We start from the raw sequence: 23,469 nt of genomic DNA, 5'->3' as shown, positions 1-23,469 counted from the left end.
AGTCACCACGTCGGATGCGAAGCTCTTTACCTTCTCAAATGTAGGCCATATGACGAGTGTGTATCAAATATTTACAACCGGAATTTAATTAAAGCGGAGGCCGTAAAGAAAAAAGCCGCCTGACGCCATCGGAGGTAATGATGCAGGCGCGGCGGGATCGTCGCCACGGAGACGTACACCTGGGGGAAGCTGGAGGTAATGACACGCGATGGACCCGTAGAGCAGCTAACGGGTCAATTAGTGAGCCGCCGTGTCCCACACAGGGCGTCACGTATGGATGAAGAGGCCTGGATGGCACGGATATGACATTTTAATGAATGAAATAAAATGACCTTAAGTGAATGTGCATTCATAGAAAACTTCCTGTTTTGTCTGACGTCTTTAATCTGAGGCAAACGACAGCGCTTCACAATAATAATAAGTTCCTTTATAGGTATAAAACTGAATCTCCCTAACACACACTTCCCTCTTGGCGAATTACATTTTTCATAAGGGAGGGGCGGGGAGAGGAGGAGGGGGAGGGGGATGGGCGGGTGCCTGTGAGAGCATGTTTGCATAATCCCAAACAGATTTGAGATAATCTGTGAATAAAACACAAATGTGCAAAAAAAGAAATAATAAAAAAACAAGATGAAGAAGAAAAACAAGCGACATGTGAACATGTGACCGTCGTCATACTCGTGTGTTGTTATCAAACACTTCCATAAGTGTACAGTCACACACACTCCAACACACACACACACACTCTCTATTTGATCTTTTCAAGTCCAAAATGTTCTAAATTAAAATAAACTTTGTATCCTTGACAACTGCATTTACTTTTTGTTTTAATTTCACATTTTTAAAAGTCACTTAAAAAAAAAAGGTGTTATTCGGCTGTGAATATTATTATAAAACACATATTTATAATATTAATACATGTCCTTTTTTCTTCTCCATTGTCTCTCTCTCTCAGACGAAGCAGCAGGAATCACGGATCTGAAGGTCACGCTTTAAAGGTAAATCACATTTACGCTGTAGAAATGTACATTTAATCGCAAATTCCAATAAAGTAAATTGTGTTTGAACTTCCTTTGCTTATAATGTCAGATTAAAATACTTCACATGAAGTAATAACCCTTTTGTATCTCAACGCCGGGAGTAATTTAACAATTCAGGGGCAACTGAATCCACATGAATGCAACCTTCGCAAAAACACAGTTATTAAAAGATAAATATACTTTAAAAATATCCTAATTCTATGTATTTCACGACAAATTTCCCCTTGGGGATTAATAAAGTATATATCTATCTATCTATATCTATATCTATCTATCTATTTAAGATGTGTGCTACTTTTCAAGGGAATTATTCATAAAACAATTCTTGAGAGTTATAAATGTGATTAAGAACGTATTTATATGGAAGATGTATGTGGAAGTATGTCTGTATGTATGTGTGTATGTGTATGCATATGTATATACATATATATATGTATGTGTTTATGTATATATATGTATGTGTGTATGTTTGTATATATACATATATATATATATACATATACATATATATATACAGGACTGTCTCAGAAAATTAGAATATTGTGATAAAGTTCTTTATTTTCTGTAATGCAATTCAAAAAACAAAAATGTCATGCATTCTGGATTCATTACAAATCAACTGAAATATTGCAAGCCTTTTATTCTTTTAATATTGCTGATTATGGCTTACAGTTTAAGAAAACTCTAAAATCCTATCTCATAAAATTTTAATATTTCCTCAGACCAAGTAAAAAAAAAGATTTATAACAGCTGAGTGTTTGTCAAGGCTCAGAAACCCTTGCAGGTGTTTGAGTTAATTAGACAATTCAAGTGATTTGTTTAATACCCTACTAGTATACTTTTTCATGATATTCTAATATTTAGAGATAGGATATTTGAGTTTTCTTAAGCTGTAAGCCATAATCAGCAATAGTAAAAGAATAAAAGGCTTGCAATATTTCAGTTGATTTGTAATGAATCCAGAATGCATGACATTTTTGTTTTTTTAATTGCATTACAGAAAATAAAGAACTTCATCACAATATTCTAATTTTCTGAGACAGTCCTGTATATGTATATATATATATCTGTATGTATGTGTGTATGTGTGTATATTAATATATACTGTATATATATGTATATATATATATGTATGTATGTGTGTATGTGTGTATATATATACATATATATACATATATACAGTATATATGTATATATACATATATATTTATATATATGTATGTATGAATGTGTGTATGTGTGTACATATATATATATTTTCTTTTTCTTTATTTTTATTATTTATTTATTTTCTTTATTTTATATAAATTTTCTGATTTATTTTATATTAATTTAGGATAGGAAAATATAAGCATTTTCTTGCTTCTACCTCTACCTTTTCAGTCTTTCTGTTTTGTATATTATACACAATAATATTCTATTGTATTTGATTTGATTGACTGAATAAAATACACAACAACAACAACAACTTAAAGCAGATCTGGGACCAGTTCAACAAAGACCGTCTCTGCTGCGTGTTGTGCGACATAACGCTGCAGGTCAACGAGGGGTTAACCTCTGACAGAGCGCCGTCAGGACCCTCCATCACATGCTCTCTACGCCCCCCCCCCCCCCCCCCTAATGAGCGTGACCCTAAGAGAACATGATTGCGATGGCCTCTCGATCCAAATGGGAGCCGTACACTAACAACGACAACAACAACAACAACAACATGCGAGACAATCGTTTGCCCTCCGGCGGGACAAAGGAGGTGCCGCTGGATGTGTCCCACGCCGGGCCGCTCGGCTCGGGGAGCAACGTCTTTGTGCTCCGGGCCGACGAGCGATGAGCGATGAGCACCTCGTTACGCTCCGTCCGAAGGGGGAGTGGCGTGTGAGCGCCGCGTCTCCCCGCCTGGAATTTATGATCGCCGATGTCGCTACAAGGTCTCCGCTAATGAGTTGTGTCAAAGACAATTATGGACTTGGTGGGACGGCGAGAGAGAGAGGGAGGGAGAGAGAGGGAGAGAGAGGGGGATGAAGAGAAGACTTTGTGTGCTTTGGGTAGATGTCGCAGTGCGACCTCCAGGCTCCGTTCTCCAGAACACGTTGACCTGCGACCTCCAGGCTCCGTTCTCCAGAACACGTTGACCTGCGACCTCCAGGCTCCGTTCTCCAGAACACGTTGACCTGTGACCTCCAGGCTCCGTTCTCCAGAACACGTTGACCTGCGACCTCCAGGCTCCGTTCTCCAGAACACGTTGACCTGTGACCTCCAGGCTCCGTTCTCCAGAACACGTTGACCTGCGACCTCCAGGCTCCGTTCTTCAGAACACGTTGACCTGTGACCTCCAGGCTCCGTTCTCCAGAACACGTTGACCTGCGACCTCCAGGCTCCGTTCTCCAGAACACGTTGACCTGTGACCTCCAGGCTCCGTTCTCCAGAACACGTTGACCTGTGACCTCCGGGCCTCCGTTCTCCAGAACACGTTGACCTGTGACCTCCGGGCCTCCGTTCTCCAGAACACGTTGACCTGTGACCTCCAGGCTCCGTTCTCCAGAACACGTTGACCTGTGACCTCCAGGCTCCGTTCTCCAGAACACGTTGACCTGCGACCTCCAGGCTCCGTTCTCCAGAACACGTTGACCTGTGACCTCCGGGCCTCGGTTCTCCAGAACACGTTGACCTGTGACCTCCGGGCTCCGTTCTCCAGAACACGTTGACCTGTGACCTCCAGGCTCCGTTCTCCAGAACACGTTGACCTGTGACCTCCGGGCCTCCGTTCTCCAGAACACGTTGACCTGTGACCTCCGGGCCTCCGTTCTCCAGAACACGTTGACCTGTGACCTCCAGGCTCCGTTCTCCAGAACACGTTGACCTGCGACCTCCAGGCTCCGTTCTCCAGAACACGTTGACCTGTGACCTCCGGGCCTCGGTTCTCCAGAACACGTTGACCTGTGACCTCCGGGCTCCGTTCTCCAGAACACGTTGACCTGTGACCTCCAGGCTCCGTTCTCCAGAACACGTTGACCTGTGACCTCCGGGCCTCCGTTCTCCAGAACACGTTGACCTGTGACCTCCAGGCTCCGTTCTCTAGAACACGTTGACCTGTGACCTCCGGGCCTCCGTTGCTTCAGGGAGATCCTTCCTTCGTCTTTTAGTTTTCTCTCGGAGTCTCGGAGTCTTCTTCCTTCGTCTTTTAGTCTTCTACCTTCATCTTGGAGTCTTCTTCCTTCGTCTCGGAGTCTTCTTCATCTTGGAGTCTTCTTCCTTCGTCTCGGAGTCTTCTTCATCTTGGACTCTTCTTCCTTCATCTTGGACTCTTCTTCCTTCATCTCAGAGTCTTCTTCATCTTGGACTCTTCTTCCTTCATCTTGGACTCTTCTTCCTTCTTCTCTGTGTCTTCTTCCTTCATCTTGTAGTCTTCTTCCCTTGTCTTTTACTCTTCTTCCTTCGTCTCGAAGTCTTCTTCATCTTGGACTCTTCTTCCTTCTTAGACTCTTCTTCCTTCTTCTCTGTGTCTTCTTCCTTCGTCTTGACGTCTTCTTCATCTTGGACTCTTCTTCCTTCATCTTGGACTCTTCTTCCTTCATCTCAGAGTCTTCTTCATCTTGGACTCTTCTTCCTTCATCTCAGAGTCTTCTTCATCTTGGACTCTTCTTCCTTCATCTTGGACTCTTCTTCCTTCTTCTCTGTGTCTTCTTCCTTCATCTTGTAGTCTTCTTCCCTTGTCTTTTACTCTTCTTCCTTCGTCTCGAAGTCTTCTTCATCTTGGACTCTTCTTCCTTCTTAGACTCTTCTTCCTTCTTCTCTGTGTCTTCTTCCTTCATCTTGACGTCTTCTTCATCTCGGAGTCTTCTTCATCTTGGAGTCGTCTTCATCTTGGAGTCTTCTTCCTTCATCTCAGAATCTTCTTCATCTTGGAGTCTTCTTCATCTCTGAGTCTTCTTCCTTCATCTTGGACTCTTCTTCCTTCATCTCGGAGTCTTCTTCCCTCGTCTTGTAGTCTTCTTCCTTCGTCTCGGAGTGTTCTTCATCTCGGAGTCTTCTTCCTTCGTCTCGGAGTCTTCTTCATCTCGGAGTCTTCTTCCCTCGTCTTGGACTCTTCTTCCTTCGTCTCAGAGTCTTCTTCATCTTGGAGTCTTCTTCCTTCATCTCAGAGTCTTCTTCATCTTGTAGTCTTCTTCCTTCATCTCGGAGTCTTCTTCATCTTGGAGTCTTCTTCCTTCATCTCAGAGTCTTCTTCATCTTGGAGTCTTCTTCCTTCATCTCAGAGTCTTCTTCATCTTGTAGTCTTCTTCCTTCATCTCGGAGTCTTCTTCATCTTGGAGTCTTCTTCCTTCATCTCAGAGTCTTCTTCATCTTGGAGTCTTCTTCCTTCATCTCAGAGTCTTCTTCATCTTGGAGTCTCCTTCCTTCTCGGACTCTTCTTCCCTCGTCTTGTAGTCTTCTTCCTTCTTCTCTGTCTTCTTCCTTCATCTTGAAGTCTTCTTCCTTCGTCTTTTACTCTTCTTCCTTCGTCTCAGATTCTTCTTCCCTCGCCTTGCAGTCTTCTCTCTTTGCCTTGGAGTCTTCTTCGTCATGTTAAGAGTGAGAATGAAGATGTTCAACCAAATGCAGAGTTTCTTTCCCGCCTCTCGATCTGCGGCTCACTTAACCCCTCGTTGACCTCATACAACAGGAACAGTCTTTGTTGGACTGGTCCAGGACTTTGTTTACGTGAAACAACACATCATGAAGACATAAAGGGACATTATAAAAGTATTTATCTCTCAATAACCAACCCTGTATCACAAAAATTACGTTCCCCCAGACCTAAAATGCAATTTGCAGTTACGTTTGACTGAAACGTATTTCTCTCCAAATTACGTTTGACTGAAACGTATTTCTCTCCAGATTACGTTTGCATTTGACGTATTATAATTACAAATACGTCTCTGATCAACGTATCTTTGCCGTTTGTTAGGCCTATCTCTTTTCTACAATGCTGTTATGAATTGTAAAAAGCGTCCTCTAGTCTTATTTATTATTATTGTATCTGTTGTTTCGCCTGCGTATTCTGACAGCAATAAGCGTTGTAACGGATCATATGAATTGGCGTGAAGACTTACTGCTGGTGACTCTCCTTTATTTTCTTTTTTTAGGTGACAATACATTAATTAAAACTCTTACACTATCACCACCTCATCACCACCGTAACAGAGTTAGTCCCATACGGGTAAAATCAACTATTAAACTTGTTATAAAATGCGCATCTGTCCGTAATCTATACCATAAAGTTCGCATTTTAACCTAAAAAAAAGTGCGCTTCCTTTTAACCTTTCAAAATAAAACTCCGATTTATCTGTTCAGCGGAAGTAGTATAAAACGTCTATATTTATTCAAACAATACAATATAAAAGGCATACACATCAAAATCAATAAGGAAAATGCTAAACAGTCAAACAACTCAAAACAATAAACCCTTCATGGCGTTATTTACAGGCGTTTTTACTTCTCATCAAACAAAAAGAGCAGGTACCCGGAAAAATCTGGGAAATAATTTGGGAATTGTTAATAAAACATGATTTACCCTTCAACTTCCACTGATATGCATGCAAACTAAGACATCATTTCACACACACACACACACACACACACACACACACACACACACACACACACACACACACACACACACACACACACACACACTGACAGAAACACATAGACACTCTTATACGTACACACACACACAGGCAGAGACACACACATACTCACACACAGACACACACTCATACGCACACACGTACACACACACACACACAGACAGACACACACACACACAGAATGACAGACACACACACACAGACACACAGACACACACATACAGACACTCACATACATACAAACACAGGCAGAATCACACACACGCACACACACACCCACACACACACAAATACACATGCACACATACGCATTCTCTGCAGACTGACCCTTGACCTCCCAATTGTCTCTCAGATATAACCCTACTGCTTTATATTTAATATATTATATTTACCTAAATATAAGACTTTGAGGTCATGAGGGGAATCCCCTCCAAAACTTTCACAAGAGAAAATTGTCACCGTGCCAATAACCCTTGTACGATCCTTAAAACCAGTCTTTTAGTTAATTTTTCATACATTCAATCAACTTAAAGATCTGGATTCTTTTCAAATTCAAAGAAGGGCATCTGAACATGATATACCCTACATGTTTGGACCGATAGCTCTGAGCTAAGGGCCCCAAAAACAGGTCCAAAGGGTCAAATTGGGCCTTATTCTCTTAAATTTGCATATTTTTTGACAAGTGCAAAAATGGCCATAATCTCCTAAATATTCGTCCTGGAAATCCCAAATTGAACACAGACACTCAGGACAGGGCCTACAATGAGGTGATGGGGTGAAATTTCCTCTGAAACACCCACAAGAGTTAATTGGCTGTCTGAAATCCAGGACTTGAAGAGGGTGTGTGGTTTAACAAATCTGAGACCCTGTTGTGAGCTTGGGCTGATTTTAACTTTTTTTTCTTCTAAACATGTCAGAGCTTAGCTTTCTTTTGCAGGTTGTAGCCACTCCAAAATGGGGCCCAACCATGTAGGCTGGCAACATATAGCATTTAGCATCCCTGCTTGGGAAGGGTTTAAAAACCCGGAAAAAACAAAATTCCTTCCTTCAAAGGTTAACAACTCCTTAAATGTTTGTACTATATGTACAATTTCAATTGTATTCTACCCCATTTGGGAGTGGCTACAACCTGGAAAAGAAAGCTAAGCTCTGACATGTTTACCCAATTTGACCCTTTGGACCTGTTTTTGGGGCCCTTAACTCAGAGCTATCGGTCCAAACCTGTAGGGTATTCATATTCAGAGGCCCCTCTTTGAATCTGAAAAGAATCCAGATCTTTAAGTTGATTGAAAGTATAAAAAATGTACTAAAAGACTGGTTTTAAGGATCGTACAAGGGTTATTGGCACGGTGACAATTTTCTCTTGTGAAAGTTTTGGAGGGGATTCCCCCCACGACCTCAAAGTATTATATTTAGGTAAATATAATATATTAAATATAAAGCAGGAGGGTTATATCTGAGAGACAATTGGGAGGTCAAGGGTCAGTCTGCAGAGTATGCGTGTGTGCATGTGTAAATGTGTGTGTGTGGGTGTGTGTGTGTGTCTCTGCCTGTGTGTATGTATGTGAGTGTCTGTATGTGTGTCTGTGTGTGTCTGTTATTCTGTGTGTGAGTGTGTGTGTGTCTGTCTGTGTGTGTGTGTGTGTGTGTGTGTGTAAGAGTGTGTGCGTATGAGTGTGTCTGTGTGTGAGTATGTGTGTCTCTGCCTGTGTGTGTGTACGTATGAGTGTCTATGTGTTTCTGTCAGTGTGTGTGTGTGTGTGTGTGTGTGTGTGTGTGTGTGAAACGATGTATTAGTTTGCATGCATATCAGTGGAAGTTGAAGGGTAAATCATGTTTTATTAACAATTCCCAAATTATTTCCCAGATTTTTCCGGGTACCTGCTCTTTTTGTTTGATGAAAAGTAAATACGCCTGTAAATAACCCCATGAAGGGTTTATTGTTTTGAGTTGTTTGACTGTTCAGCATTTTCCTTATTGATTTTGATGTATGCCTTTTATATTGTATTGTTTGAATAAATATAGACGTTTTATACTACTTCCGCTTAACAGATACATCGGACTTTTATTTTGAAAGGTTAAAAGGAAACGCACTTTTTTTTAGGTTAAAATGCGAACTTTATGGTATAGATTACGGACAGATGCGCATTTTATAACAAGTTTAATAGTTGATTTGACCCGTATGGGACTAACTCTGTTACGGTGGTGATGAGGTGGTGATAGTGTACGAGTTTTAATTAATGTATTGTCACCTAAAAAAAGAAAATAAAGGAGAGTCACCAGCAGTAAGTCTTCACGCCAATTCATATGATCCGTTACAACGCTTATTGTTGTCAGAATACGCAGGCGAAACAACATATATAACATAATAATAAATAAGGCTAGAGGACGCTTTTTACAATTCATAACAGCATTGTAGAAAGAGAGAACAACGGCAAAGATCGTTGATCAGAGACGTATTTGTAATTATAATCGTCAAATGCAAACGTAATCTGGAGAGAAATACGTTTCAGTCAAACGTAACTGCAAATTGTATTTTAGGTCTGGGGGAACGTAATTTTTGTGATACAGGGTTGCAATAACTGTGTTTCACTGCATGGCCGAGTCCTTTGGAAAGTTGTATTCGTGTGTTTGATTTTACATGATTTCCATGAACAGAAGGGTCAAGCTCTCTCTCTCTCTTGCTTTACTGCGAATGCTACTGAGAGGGATTATACAGGCAAAAGATTGTTTACTTTGCCCTCATCCATAAGCGGGTCAAGAAGCCCCCACTCACACAATAAAAAGGCAATTACATAAATTCATACTCAAGAAGGTGAGAGGAGCTTTTCGCGTGAATCCCCCCGCGTTGAACTCGTGTTCCCGTTATCTTGTTTGTTCTTTTATGTTTGTTTCTGTCGCTGACCTTAGATTGGGCGTCGCCACCATCACAATAATCTGCTGTGTCTTTTTAATGCCCTTTTAATAATCCCCTCCCCGCACGTCTCATTTTTAATCTCGCTCTCTCTCTCCTCCTTCTGTTTTTCTTTCCCCTTCACGTCGGGCATCTGTTGGCCTTTAATGCCGTTGAGTCTCCGTTTGACTTTTTTTTTAACGTGGTGAACGACGTCATGAGATGACCACAAATGAAGGATGTCTCCCCAAAGTCAAAACAACAAATTGTAGTTGTTTTTTTTTAAACAACACATCGCGTATGCTAACGTAACATGTTAAAGTCTCACTGGTGGAGTCCATGCTGCTCCAGCCTCATGAACCCACTTTACATAACCCCATAAATCCCACTGTACAGAACCCGCCCAGAACCAGATGGCAGGTACCAGGTTAGAGTAACTCGCTGGTATAGAAAGATATTGTTGTGCACCGACAGATATGCTAGAGAGGTTCATGTCATTTATGTTAGCTTTCTCTCATTCCAGGCTTCCTGATTGTTTTCACCTGTCATCACACCTGTCTCCTATGCTCATCAGTGTCAGCCCCGCCCCTGATTGGTCCCACCTGTGTCTTGTTACCATGTGCTTAAATTCCCCTGTCTCCCAGTGTTCCTTGTCAGTTCGTCTGGTCTTTTGCCATGATCAGGTCGGGTTATGTTGTGCTCTTGAAAAGTTTTGATCCCTCACTACGTGAGCGCTTTCATTTTGTTCACTGCAGAACCGAAAAATAAAGTACTTACAAATACTTTATCTCTGCCTTCCCTGTCGTGCAATTGGGTCCTACTTCCTAAGTGTCTGAGATCGTAACAGAACGAACTGACCACATTATGGACCCAGCCGACCCAAGAACGCTTCACGCCGCTCTGTCGGTACAGGGCGTGACGATTTTTCATCACGAGGAAAAACTGGACAAAGTCAGCCGTGCAATACAAGAGCTGAGAGGACGCCAGGCCGGGTTCAGGAAGAATTATCTACACAGATGCAACAACTGGTTGCCCAAATGAATAATGTTTTCACTCATCAACAGACTGCTCCTCCGGTGACGTCATCCACAGCTGAGAATTTGCCTGTCAATACTCCAGCTGACGACCCAGGTCAGGCTGTTTCCTCCCCGTTACGGCTGGCTCTTCCGGAGAGATTTGCCGGAGACTCTTCGAATTGCAGAGCCTTTCTGGTACAGTGTGATCTGCATTTTCAACACAACCCAGCAGCTTTTTATCTGAGCATGGTAAAGTGGCGTTTATTGTGTCTCATTTAACGGGAAGAGCTGCAGCCTGGGCTACTGCAGAATGGTCTAGAGACACCGAACTATGTTACTCATTGGCCGATTTCATAGAGACTATGAGGCGCATTTTTGACCACTCATCGCCTGCTACGGAGGCCAGCAGAAGACTGTTTCAAATCGTCAGCTCAACCGTCAGGTGGTTGATTATGCCATCGAGTTTCGTACAGCAGCAGCGGACAGCGGATGGAATGTTCCGGCTCTTCGTGACGCCTTCATGACAGGACTTTCGGAACCGATAAAGGACCAGCTGGCTCCACTGGAGACACACCGGGATCTGGAATCCTCATCGCTGTGGCCATCCGGATCGATAACCGTCTTCGAAAGAGAGAGGGAGCGTCGACGCAACCGAGATGTTATTCCCAGCTTCCAGAATTCGCCTCGGAGGGTCGCGCCGCCAGCGGAGGATTTCCAGCTCATGTTACCGGACCATCAGAGGACTACACTTCCGAATGACTCCGGGAACCCATGCAGCTTGGAAGAACCAGGCTTTCTCTGGAGGAGAGGCAGCGCCGTCACGGAGGGTTGCTGTTTCTACAGCGGCCAGCCCGGGCATCAACCCGCTTCATGCCCGGGAAAAGATCGTTCTCACCAGTCAAAGGAGGCGCTGGTGAGCAAGTTTCCGCAGACTTCCTCCTCGACCTGTTACTCAGGTAGACATTTGTATTAACAATCAGACCTTTGACCAGGGTGTGTTAATAGACTCAGGGGCTGACGAAAGCCTTATAGACTGGGGCCTAGTCAAACAGCTAAAAATAAAACTGTCCCGCTATCTCATCCTGTTAGTGCCAGTGCCTTAGACGGCCGCTTGTTGTTCACAGTTACCCATTGCACTGAGCCCATACGATTACTATAAATAAGGACCATACCGAGAGCATGCAATTTCATATTTTGAGTCGACTCAGCACCCGATTATTTTGGGGTTTCCTTGGCTGAAGATCCACAATCCTCACATAGACTGGCCTTCAGGGAAAGTTAAGGAATGGGGAGAGGATTGTAAGGGCAGGTGTAAACTTTCGCAACCTGTTAATGCACCAACAGACTCTTAGGATCATTATAGATCACCCTGACTATCCTGATCTACACAAGGTACCTTCCTGTTACCATGATTTAAAAGAAGTGTTTAACAAGTCTAAAGCCTTGTCGCTACCTCCTCACCGAGATTTTGACTGTACCATTGATCTCTTACCGGGAGCCCCCATTCCCAAGGGGAGACTTTACTCGATTTCGAGACCTGAGAGAACAGCAATGGATGAATACATCTCCTCTTCACTCAAATCAGGAATTATCCGTCCTTCATCGTCTCCAGCCGGAGCGGGATTCTTTTTTGTGGGAAAGAAAGACGGGTCTCTGAGACCTTGCATAGACTACAGTCCACTAAATGACATTACGGTGAAGAACCGCTATCCTCTGCCACTCATGTCATCTGCTTTTGAACTGCTTCAACGGCCAAGATATTCAGCAAGTTGGATTTAAGAAATGCATATCACTTGGTTAGAATAAAACAAGGGGATGAGTGGAAAACTGGATTCAACACTAAGAATGGTCACTATGAGTACTTGGTAATGCCTTTTGGACTGTGCAATGCACCGGCTGTTTTTCAAGCTTTTGTGAATGAGGTTTTGCGGGAATTCTTGAATATTTCAGTGTTTGTGTATCTGGATGACATACTGATTTTCTCCCCAGACGCTAAATCTCATGTTAACCATGTCCGCCAAGTTTTGCAGAAACTACTGGATAATCAGCTATATGTCAAGGCAGAGAAGTGCGAGTTCCACACAGAAGAGGTGTCTTTCTTAGGATACATAGTCTCACCTAATCATATCCAAATGGATCCTGCGAAAGTCAGTGCAGTATCCCAGTGGCCCACACCAGACTCCAGGAAAAGGTTCAGCAGTTCCTAGGATTTGCTAACTTCTATAGGAAGTTTATTAGAATTTCAGTTCTGTTGCTGCTCCTCTGCATGTTCTGACTTCTCCTAAGGTTCCTTCAAGTGGACCCCCCAGGCAGATCTTGCTTTCAAACTTCTCAGAGATAGATTCACCTCAGCTCCCATACTCACCATTCCAGATCCCCAGCGCCAGTTTATGGTCGAGGTGGATGCTTCCAATGAGGGAATTGGAGGAGTACTGTCTCAACGTTCTGCAGAAGACAACAAGATGCATCCATGTGCTTACCTGTCGCGGAAGTTGACAACGGCAGAGCGGAATTATGACGTGGGAAACAAGGAATTGTTAGCTGTAAAAGCTGCCTCGAGGAATGGAGACACTGGCTAGAGGGTGCAGAGCAACCGTTTTAGTCTGGACAGATCACAAGAATCTAGAATATATAAGAAAGGCTAAGCGTCTCAACTCCCGTCAGGCCAGGTGGACACTTTTCTTTAGTAGATTCAACTTCACACTCTTTTCGTCCCGGTCTCAGAATCAAAACCCGATGCTTTGTCTCGTCTTACGATCCCGAACCACTGCGGTAGAGCCCAAGACCATCCTTCCACTTAACCGGGTGATCGGAGCCTTTTCCTGGCAAGTGGAGTCAGTCGTTAAAGAGGCAAATGTCATGAATCCAGCGCCTAGCGAGTGTCCCAACAATCTGCTGTTTGTTCCTGAGGCTCTTCACTCCAAGGTCATCCACTGGGCTCACTCATCTGTGCTTTCGTGCCATCCGGGAGTAGCAAGAACAATGTTCAGGATTCAACAACGTTTCTGGTGGCCATCCATGAAGAAAAATGTGGCCGAGTATGTAGCGGCTTGTCCGGTGTGTGCGTGTAATAAGACCTCATCTCAAGTTAAGATGGGCTTGCTCCAGCCGCTGCCGATTCCCCATCGTCCTTGGTCACACATTTCGATGGATTTTGTGACAGGATTTCCCTCATCCAGAGGCAAGACTACGGTTCTAACAGTGGTTGATCGATTTTCAAAGATGGCTCACTTCATCCCATTGACCAAGCTTCTCTCTGCCAAAGTCACCGCAGAGGTCATGATGAATCACGTATTCAGGATCCATGGATTCCCTAATGACATTGTTTCCGACAGGGGTCCACAATTCATTTCCGCCTTCTGGAAAGAGTTTTGTCGACTCATAGGTGCCACCGTCAGCCTGTCATCAGGATATCACCCTCAGTCAAATGGACAGTCGGAGCGTCTGAACCAAGAACTAGAGACTACGCACGTTGTCTCGCCTCCCGAACCAGACCACCTGGAGTGACCACCTCACATGGGTCGAGGTTGCCCACAATACCCTTCCTACGGCGGCCACAGGTCTCTCTCCATTCCATTGTGTCAATGGTTTCCAGCCTCCACTTTTCCCTAACAATGAGGAAGAGGTGATGGTTCCATCGGCACATGCCATGATCAGACGTTGTCGCAGAGTTTGGGCTGGTGCTCGCCAGTCTCTTCTCCGAAGTTCAGCTCGGATGAAGGCTGTTACGGACGTTCATCGCAGGGTCGCTCCCTCCTACAGTCCAGGCCAAAAGGTTTGGCTCTCTACCAAAGACTTACCACTCCATGTCGCCTCAAAGAAACTGGCTCCGAGATTTGTGGGTCCGTTTCCAGTGTCCAGAGTCATCAACCCGGCCGCACGCTTGCAACTCCCAGGACCTTGAGAGTGCACCCAACGTTTCACGTTAGTAGAATCAAGCCGGTGTGTGAGAGCACACTTGTTCCCGCCTCCAAGCCCCCTCCACCACCCCAGTTCTTTGAAGGGGGTGACGTTTACAAGGTCCGTAAGCTACTGGAGGTCCGTAATAGGGAGGGCAAGCAATTCCTGGTAGACTGGAAGGGTTACGGTCCTGAGGCTAGAAGCTGGATAGCTGCTTCATTTATCGTAGACAAGACTCTTATCCACGACTTTTACAATCAGCCTGGGCCATCAGGAGTTGGCCCTAGAGGGGTACTGTTGTGCACCGACAGATATGCTAGAGAGGTTCATGTCATTTATGTTAGCTTTCTCTCATTCCAGGCTTCCTGATTGTTTTCACCTGTCATCACACCTGTCTCCTATGCTCATCAGTGTCAGCCCGCCCTGATTGGTCCCACCTGTGTCTTGTTACCATGTGCTTAAATTCCCCTGTCTCCCAGTGTTCCTTGTCAGTTCGTCTGGTCTTTTGCCATGATCAGGTCGGGTTATGTTGTGCTCTTGAAAAGTTTTTGATCCCTCACTACGTGAGCGCTTTCATTTTGTTCACTGCAGAACCGAAAAATAAAGTACTTACAAATACTTTATCTCTGCCTCCCGGGTCGTGCAATTGGGTCCTACTTCCTAAGTGTCTGAGATCGTAACAGATATCTTCGTTTTATTTTATTTATTTTTTATTTTGTTATTCAGTCAATTCAGTAATACAATACAATATTAAATGTATATAATATAAAAAACAGAAAGACAGAAAAGGTATAGTTAGAAGCGAAAATGCTTATATATTCCTATATAATTCATATAAAATGAAGAAAAAGAAAATGAAATAAAAAAATATATATAACAAAAACAATATATATATATATAAATGTATATTTATATATTATATATACAAATATCATATGAAAACACAACGGCCATGCTCAATGGCGCTCAGGCTGCCAGATGTGTATTCAGGTGTGTGTTCTCCATGAAGTCTCAGTAATGCGATGGAATGACGTTCTGCAGCATTGAGCCTATAGGAGCGTCATCGGAGCACAGCGCCCCCTGTTGGAGAAACTCACCGGCATCGGGCGTCAGATCTGAAGAGAGCCACACGGACACAAATTAGTTCAACTTCACACAAACACAAATCACATGTAAGGTGGAACTCTCTATCGGGGGTCTGATTTCAGAGGATGAGAAAGGATCTCGGGGCGGCGGGTTTATTTTCGTGAAGCTGTGTGCGTGTGTGTGTGTGTGTGTGTGTGTGTTCAGCCGCTCGGTGTTCTGCAGCAGCAGAACTATCAATTCTCTTCAATTTCCGTCTCCAGTGTGTGAGTCCAGCCTGTGAGCCGCGGCAGACCTGACAGGTGAAGTCCAGCAGCAGCTCGACACTCGGAGACTCCTCCCCTGAACGCCCCCCCCCACACACACACACACACACACACACACACACACACACACACACACACACACACCCTCCTCTTACCCTCCATCTTCTAGCAGCAGTGGCACATATAATGAACAGCCTCCTCCAGAGTATTTCCACAACATTATTTCCACGGGCATCCTCCTCCTCCTCCTCCTCTTCTTCTTCTTCTTCTTCTCCTCCTTCTCCTCCTCCCCCTCTTTCGGAAAGAAACGAAAGGATCGCTCACTCCTTCCCCGAGGTGGCCGACACATATTTCTGGGCCTGATGTGACGTCACTTCTAACCGGAGCCTCATGAGGCCCGTACCTCCCCCTACTGGTCAGAAGCCGAACTGCAGTGGAGTGAATCACCAGCTCTGGTTTACCACACGTAGATTATTTTAAATTTAAATCAACTCCATCATCTCTCTTTTGGGTGGTGGGGGGGGGGGCTGGGGGGGGGCACCACATACTTACCATATGACAAGTTTTATATTTCCTTTTAAAGAAATGTAAGGCATGACCAATTGCACACACGCACACACACACACACAACAAGGATGTAGAGTGATCCTCATCCCATGAAACGGATAACTTCTATTACTTATGGCTCCGTCAAAAGTAGAAAATATCTACTTTAATAATAAGTTGTAAATCCTTCGTGAGTGACGGACGACTGATGAGACACTATTAACAGACATTACTTCATATCCAGTCGACATGTATGACCTCCGCTGTGGTTGACCCCCCTCCTCCGTGTTCCAGTCGAGTTTAAACTCTTAAACTCTATATTTATGTCCCCATAAGTTATTCTCCATGCGTTAACGGCCCCTGTGCATGATGGGAAGTTTGTGAGGCTCCCCTCTAGTGGAAACATCCACCTCCACGTCAGGAGTTACGATCCGTAAAAAATGAAAGTCATGAATCATTTCCCTTCAGGGTCAGAGCCAGGAGCTCGTTGTGGTCGTTTAGGCCACGCCCATATTTTGGTCTTGAGGTCGTGGAGCGTCGCTGGTGTTTGTCTCGGCGGTCCCTTACACCCCGGTGACTGGACACGTCGTCCTCATCTGCTTCCCATCTGCCCCCCCCCCCCCCCCAAGCCAAGCACAAGCTCATATTAAATGTGTTACTAATTTTGAACTTGCCGTGGGCGGAGCATATGGGCGGAGCATGTGGGCGGAGCTTGTGGCCCGCTGGAGGCCCGCGGGTTCAAGCCCCACTGCAGCGGGACCACCACCCCAACATGTGGAGCAGCAGCTCGACGGTCAATGTTTAGAGAAGAGAACATAAAAAAATAACACAGCGTGTTGTTGTTGGTGGTGTTGGTGTTGGTGTTGGTGTTATTGTTGTTGTTGTTGTTGTTGCATTGGCATGCCAGTCGTGACGTGGCGTTGACACAGAGAACTGGAAAGAGGCTCCACATTCTACAACAGCAAGGTAAACAGCTGAGGAGGAGGAAATAACACATGTTATCCTCCTTCTCCTCCTCTTCATCCTTACCCTTCTTCTTCTCCTCTTCTTCCTCCTCCTCCTTCACCTCCTCCTGATCTTTCTTCTTCTTCTCCTCTTCTTGCTCCTCCTTTTTCACCTCTCCCTCCTCCTCCTCATCCTACCCCTCTTCCGAATCTTAGTTCTCCTCCTCTTCCTGATCTTACTTCTCCTTCCTCCTTCTCCTTCTCGTCCTCCCTCCTCCTCCTCATTTTCCTTCTCCTTCTCCTTCCTCCTTCTCCTCTTCCTCCCCCTCCTTCTCCTCCTCCCTCCTCCTCCTCATTTTCCTTCTCCTCCTCCCTCCTCCTCCTCATGTTCCTCCTCCTCCTCCTCAGTTCATGCCCATCACCTCCTCCAGCGTGCAGCAGGAGGTGGACTCCGGCCCTCGGCTGCTTCTGTCACCCGTGGAACTGCAGTGACCTCTAGAGACCGAGCGGCTGCAGCGTTGAGTCTCACAGCGGAGGAGGAACACGCAGAACCACGGAGGGGCATCGGGAACCGGAAAGGGTTCTTCAGGGCGAGGCCAGAGAAGAACCATATCTGGCTCCACAGAGAACCTTTCAAACCAGGGTTCTTCAAAGAACCATTTCTTTAAAGAGTTCTTTGAAGAACCCATAAAGGTGTCTCAAGGAACCTTTAAAACATGGTTCTTTAAGGCACCATATCTGGTTCTTTAAAGAACCTTTGAAACCAGTGTTCTTTAAAGAAACATTTCCTGAAAGGGTTCTTCAAAGAACCTATACAGGTGTCTTAAAAGGAACCTTCAGAAAATGGTTCCTTAAGGCACCATATCTGGTTCCACTAAACCTTTTAAACCAGGGTTCTTTAAAGAACCATGTCCTTAAATGGTTCTCTAAGGAACCTATACAGGTCTCAAATTGTTCTTCAGTAGGTGAGGGTACCACAGAACCTTTTAAAGAACCATTTAAGAACCATGGTGTGTGTGTGTGTGTGTGTGTGTGTGTGTGTGTGTGTGTGTGGCCAAGCTGCATCGTTAAATGCAAGGCTTGGTAAATGACACCAACACAAACATAATGCCAAAAACCTCACACACTCTAAACACACACACACACACACACACATCATTCAAACCGCCTGCACACACACACAGTGAAACAAGCCCAAGCGGACGAGGACCCCGAGTCGCCCTGCAGACCGGCCTGATCAGTGTGTGAGCTGCGTCTCCTCTGATATGCCCCCCCCCCCCTGATCAATAACACGGAGCGCCGTGTGTTTTCGAGTCGCCTCACGCAGTTCATCTGCAGTTCATCTGCAGTTCATCGGAGCTGAAACACGGTTTACCCTCTGGCCCGACGTCAACGTCTCTCACACACACACACACACACGAACACACACACACACACACACACAAACACACACACACACACACATGAACACACACACACACACGTTTCTTTAATTATCAGCTTTCTTTTTGAACTTGCATTGAGGGTCTCATGTATTGATCAAGGGAGATATCTTCTATTTTTAAAGAAATATCCGTCTGACTGTTTGACTTCATGATTCCTCTTTAGCAAATATAACATGTTTTGATAAAGAGGCGGATTGAAATATACATATGTTAAGAGAGAAAGAGAGAGAGAGAGAGAGAGAGAGAGAAAGAGAGAGGAGAGAGAGAGAAGAGAGAGATGGGAGAGAGAGAGAGAAGAGAGAGGAGAGAGAAGAGAGAGAGAAGAGAGAGAAAGAGAGAGAGAGAGAAGAGAGAGATGGGAGAGAGAGAGGAGAGAGAGTAGAGAGAGGGTGGGGGAGAGAGAAGAGAGAGAGAGAAGAGAGAGAGGGGAGAGAGAGAGAGAGGAGAGAGAGAGAAGACAGAGAGGAGAGAGAGAGGAGAGAGGGTGGGTGGGAGAGAGAGAGGAGAGAGAGAGAAGAGAGAGAAGAGAGAGGGGAGAGAGAGAGAGTTGCTTGGCATTCTCCATCATCACACACCCACAGTACACACACACATATACACCCAAATTCTACACACACACACTTTACACACACACACATATACCCACAATCTACAAACACTCACACACACTTTACATACACACTCATTCTACACACACACTTTACACACACACTTTATATACACACACATTCTACACACACACTTTACACACACACACATATACCCACAATCTACAAACACTCACACACACTTTACATACACACACATTCTACACACACACTTTACATACACACTCATTCTACACACACACTTTATATACACACACACAGTATGTATCACCTACAGGTGAACTCTATGAAAGTCATAGTTATACGGCTTCTTCCAGACATGCCGACCGAATCTCTACGCAGACGTTAGAACCCCCCCCCCCCCCCCCAAGGTAGTAAAATGATCCAGAATAAAATGTTCCAAAAGCGTGAATCAGAGACGAGGCTCTCTCTCCCCCGGAGAGTCGATCTCATTCTCACTCAAGACCTTTTATATGGGTCGTTATTATTGTGATCATAATTATCATTCTGCGCGAGCCGAGAAAGTGATGGAGGACGTGTGGACGGCGAGGAGGTAAATAACGGCGAGGAGGTAAATGATGGCGAGGAGGTAAATGATGGCGAGGAGGTAAATGGCAGGTAAATGATGGCGAGGAGGTAAATGATGGCGAGGAGGTAAATGATGGCGAGGAGGTAAATAACGGCGAGGAGGTAAATGATGGCGAGGAGGTAAATGATGGCGAGGAGGTAAATAACGGCGAGGAGGTAAATGATGATGGCGAGGAGGTAAATGGAGGTAAATGATGGCGAGGAGGTAAATGACGAGGAGGTAAATGATGGAGGAGGTAAATGATGGCGAGGAGGTAAATGATGGCGAGGAGGTAAATGAATGATGGCGAGAGGTAAATGATGGCGAGGAGGTAAATGACGAGAGGTAAATGATGGCGAGGAGGTAAATGATGAGGAGGTAAATGATGGCGAGGAGGTAAATGATGGCGAGGAGGTAAATGGCGAGGAGGTAAATGATGGCGAGGAGGTAAATGATGGCGAGGAGGTAAATGATGATGAGGAGGTAAATGATGGCGAGGAGGTAAATGATGAGAGGTAAATGATGGCGAGGAGGTAAATGATGACGAGGTAAATGAGGAGGTAAATGATGCAGGAGGTAAATGATGGCGAGGAGGTAAATGATGGCGAGGAGGTAAATGATGGAGGAGGTAAATGATGGCGAGGAGGTAAATGATGAGAGGTAAATGAGAGGAGGTAAATGATGAGAGGTAAATGATGCGAGGAGGTAAATGATGCAGGAGGTAAATGACGAGGAGGTAAATGATGACGAGGAGGTAAAATGACGAGGAGGTAAATGATGGCGAGGAGGTAAATGATGACGAGGAGGTAAATGATGGCGAGGAGGTAAATGATGATGAGGAGGTAAATGATGGCGAGGAGGTAAATGATGAGGAGGTAAATGATGGCGAGGAGGTAAATGACGAGGAGGTAAATGATGGCGAGGAGGTAAATGATGGCGAGGTGGTAAATGCTGAAGAGGAGGCAAATGACGAGGAGGTAAATGATGGCGAGGAGGTAAATGATGGCGAGGAGGTAAATGATGCGAGGAGGTAAATGATGGCGAGGAGGTAAATGATGGCGAGGAGGTAAATGATGGCGAGGAGGTAAATGATGGCGAGGAGGTAAATGATGGCGAGGAGGTAAATGATGAGGAGGTAAATGATGGCGAGGAGGTAAATGATGGCGAGGAGGTAAATGATGGAGGAGGTAAATGATGGCGAGGAGGTAAATGATGGCGAGGAGGTAAATGATGGCGAGGAGGTAAATGATGGCGAGGAGGTAAATGATGGCGAGGAGGTAAATGACGAGGAGGTAAATGATGGCGAGGAGGTAAATGATGGCGAGGAGGTAAATGATGGCGAGGAGGTAAATGATATGAGGAGGTAAATGATGGCGAGGAGGTAAATGATGAGGAGGTAAATGATGGCGAGGAGGTAAATGATGGCGAGGAGGTAAATGATGGCGAGGAGGTAAATGATGGCGAGGAGGTAAATGATGGCGAGGAGGTAAATGATGGCGAGGAGGTAAATGATGGCGAGGAGGTAAATGAGCGAGGAGGTAAATGATGGCGAGGAGGTAAATGATGGCGAGGAGGTAAATGATAAATGATGGCGAGGTAAATGATGGCGAGGAGGTAAATGATGGCGAGGAGGTAAATGATGAGGAGGTAAATGATGGAGGAGGTAAATGATGGCGAGGAGGTAAATGATGACGAGGAGGTAAATGACGGCGAGGAGGTAAATAACGGCGAGGAGGTAAATGATGGCGAGGAGGTAAATGATGTGAGGAGGTAAATGATGGCGAGGGAGGTAAATGATGGCGAGGAGGTAAATGATGACGAGGAGGTAAATGACGGCGAGGAGGTAAATAATGGCGAGGAGGTAAATGATGGCGAGGAGGTAAATGATGGCGAGGAGGTAAATGATGGCGAGGAGGTAAATGATGGCGAGGAGGTAAATAACGGCGAGGAGGTAAATGATGGCGAGGAAGTAAATGATGGCGAGGAGGTGAATGATGGCGAGGAGTTAAATGATGGCGAGGAGGTAAATGCAAGGAGGTAAATGGCGAGGAGGTAAATGATGCGAGGAGGTAAATGATGGCGAGGAGGTAAATGACGAGAGTAAATGATGAGGAGGTAAATGATGGCGAGGAGGTAAATGATGGCGAGGAGGTAAATGATGGCGAGGAGGTAAATGATGGCGAGGAGGTAAATGATGAGGAGGTAAATGGCGAGGAGGTTAATAACGGCGAGGAGGTAATTGATGGTGAGGAGGTAAATGATGGCGAGGAGGTAAATGATGGCGAGGAGGTAAATGATGACGAGGAGGTAAATGATGGCGAGGAGGTAAATGATGGCGAGGAGGTAAATGATGGCGAGGAGGTAAATGATGGCGAGGAAGTAAATGATGGCGAGGAGGTGAATGATGGCGAGGAGTTAAATGATGGCGAGGAGGTAAATGATGGCGAGGAGGTAAATGATGGCGAGGAGGTAAATGACGCAGGAGGTAAATGATGGCGAGGAGGTAAATGATGGCGAGGAGGTAAATGATGGCGAGGAGGTAAATGATGGCGAGGAGGTAAATGACGGCGAGGAGGTAAATGATGGCGAGGAGGTAAATGATGGCGAGGAGGTAAATGATGGCGAGGAGGTAAATGATGGCGAGGAGGTAAATGATGGCGAGGAGGTAAATGATGGCGAGGAGGTAAATGACGGCGAGGAGGTAAATGATGGCGAGGAGGTAAATGATGGCGAGGAGGTAAATGATGACGAGGAGGTAAATGATGGGTAAATGATGAGGAGGTAAATGACGGCGAGGAGGTAAATGATGGCGAGGAGGTAAATGACGGCGAGGAGGTAAATGATGACGAGGAGGTAAATAACGGCGAGGAGGTAAATGATGGCGAGGAGGTAAATGACGGCGAGGAGGTAAATGATGGCGAGGAGGTAAATGATGGCGAGGAGGTAAATGATGGCGAGGAGGTAAATGATGGCGAGGAGGTAAATGATGGCGAGGAGGTAAATGACGGCGAGGAGGTAAATGATGGCGAGGAGGTAAATGATGGCGAGGAGGTAAATGATGGCGAGGAGGTAAATGATGGCGAGGAGGTAAATGATGGCGAGGAGGTAAATGACGGCGAGGAGGTAAATGATGGCGAGGAGGTAAATGATGGCGAGGAGGTAAATGATGGCGAGGAGGTAAATGACGGCGAGGAGGTAAATGATGGCGAGGAGGTAAATGATGGCGAGGAGGTAAATGACGGCGAGGAGGTAAATGATGTGAGGAGGTAAATGATGGCGAGGAAGTAAATGATGGCGAGGAGGTGAATGATGGCGAGGAGTTAAATGATGGCGAGGAGGTAAATGATGGCGAGGAGGTAAATGATGGCGAGGAGGTAAATGATGGCGAGGAGGTAAATGATGGCGAGGAGGTAAATGATGGCGAGGAGGTAAATGATGGCGAGGAGGTAAATGATGGCGAGGAGGTAAATGATGGCGAGGAGGTAAATGATGGCGAGGAGGTAAATGATGAGAGGAGGTAAATGGCGAGGAGG

This window comes from Pseudoliparis swirei, chromosome 4 (assembly GCF_029220125.1).
Source record: "Pseudoliparis swirei isolate HS2019 ecotype Mariana Trench chromosome 4, NWPU_hadal_v1, whole genome shotgun sequence".
Lineage (NCBI taxonomy): Eukaryota > Metazoa > Chordata > Actinopteri > Perciformes > Liparidae > Pseudoliparis > Pseudoliparis swirei.
Note: the sequence above shows the minus strand (reverse complement) of the source record.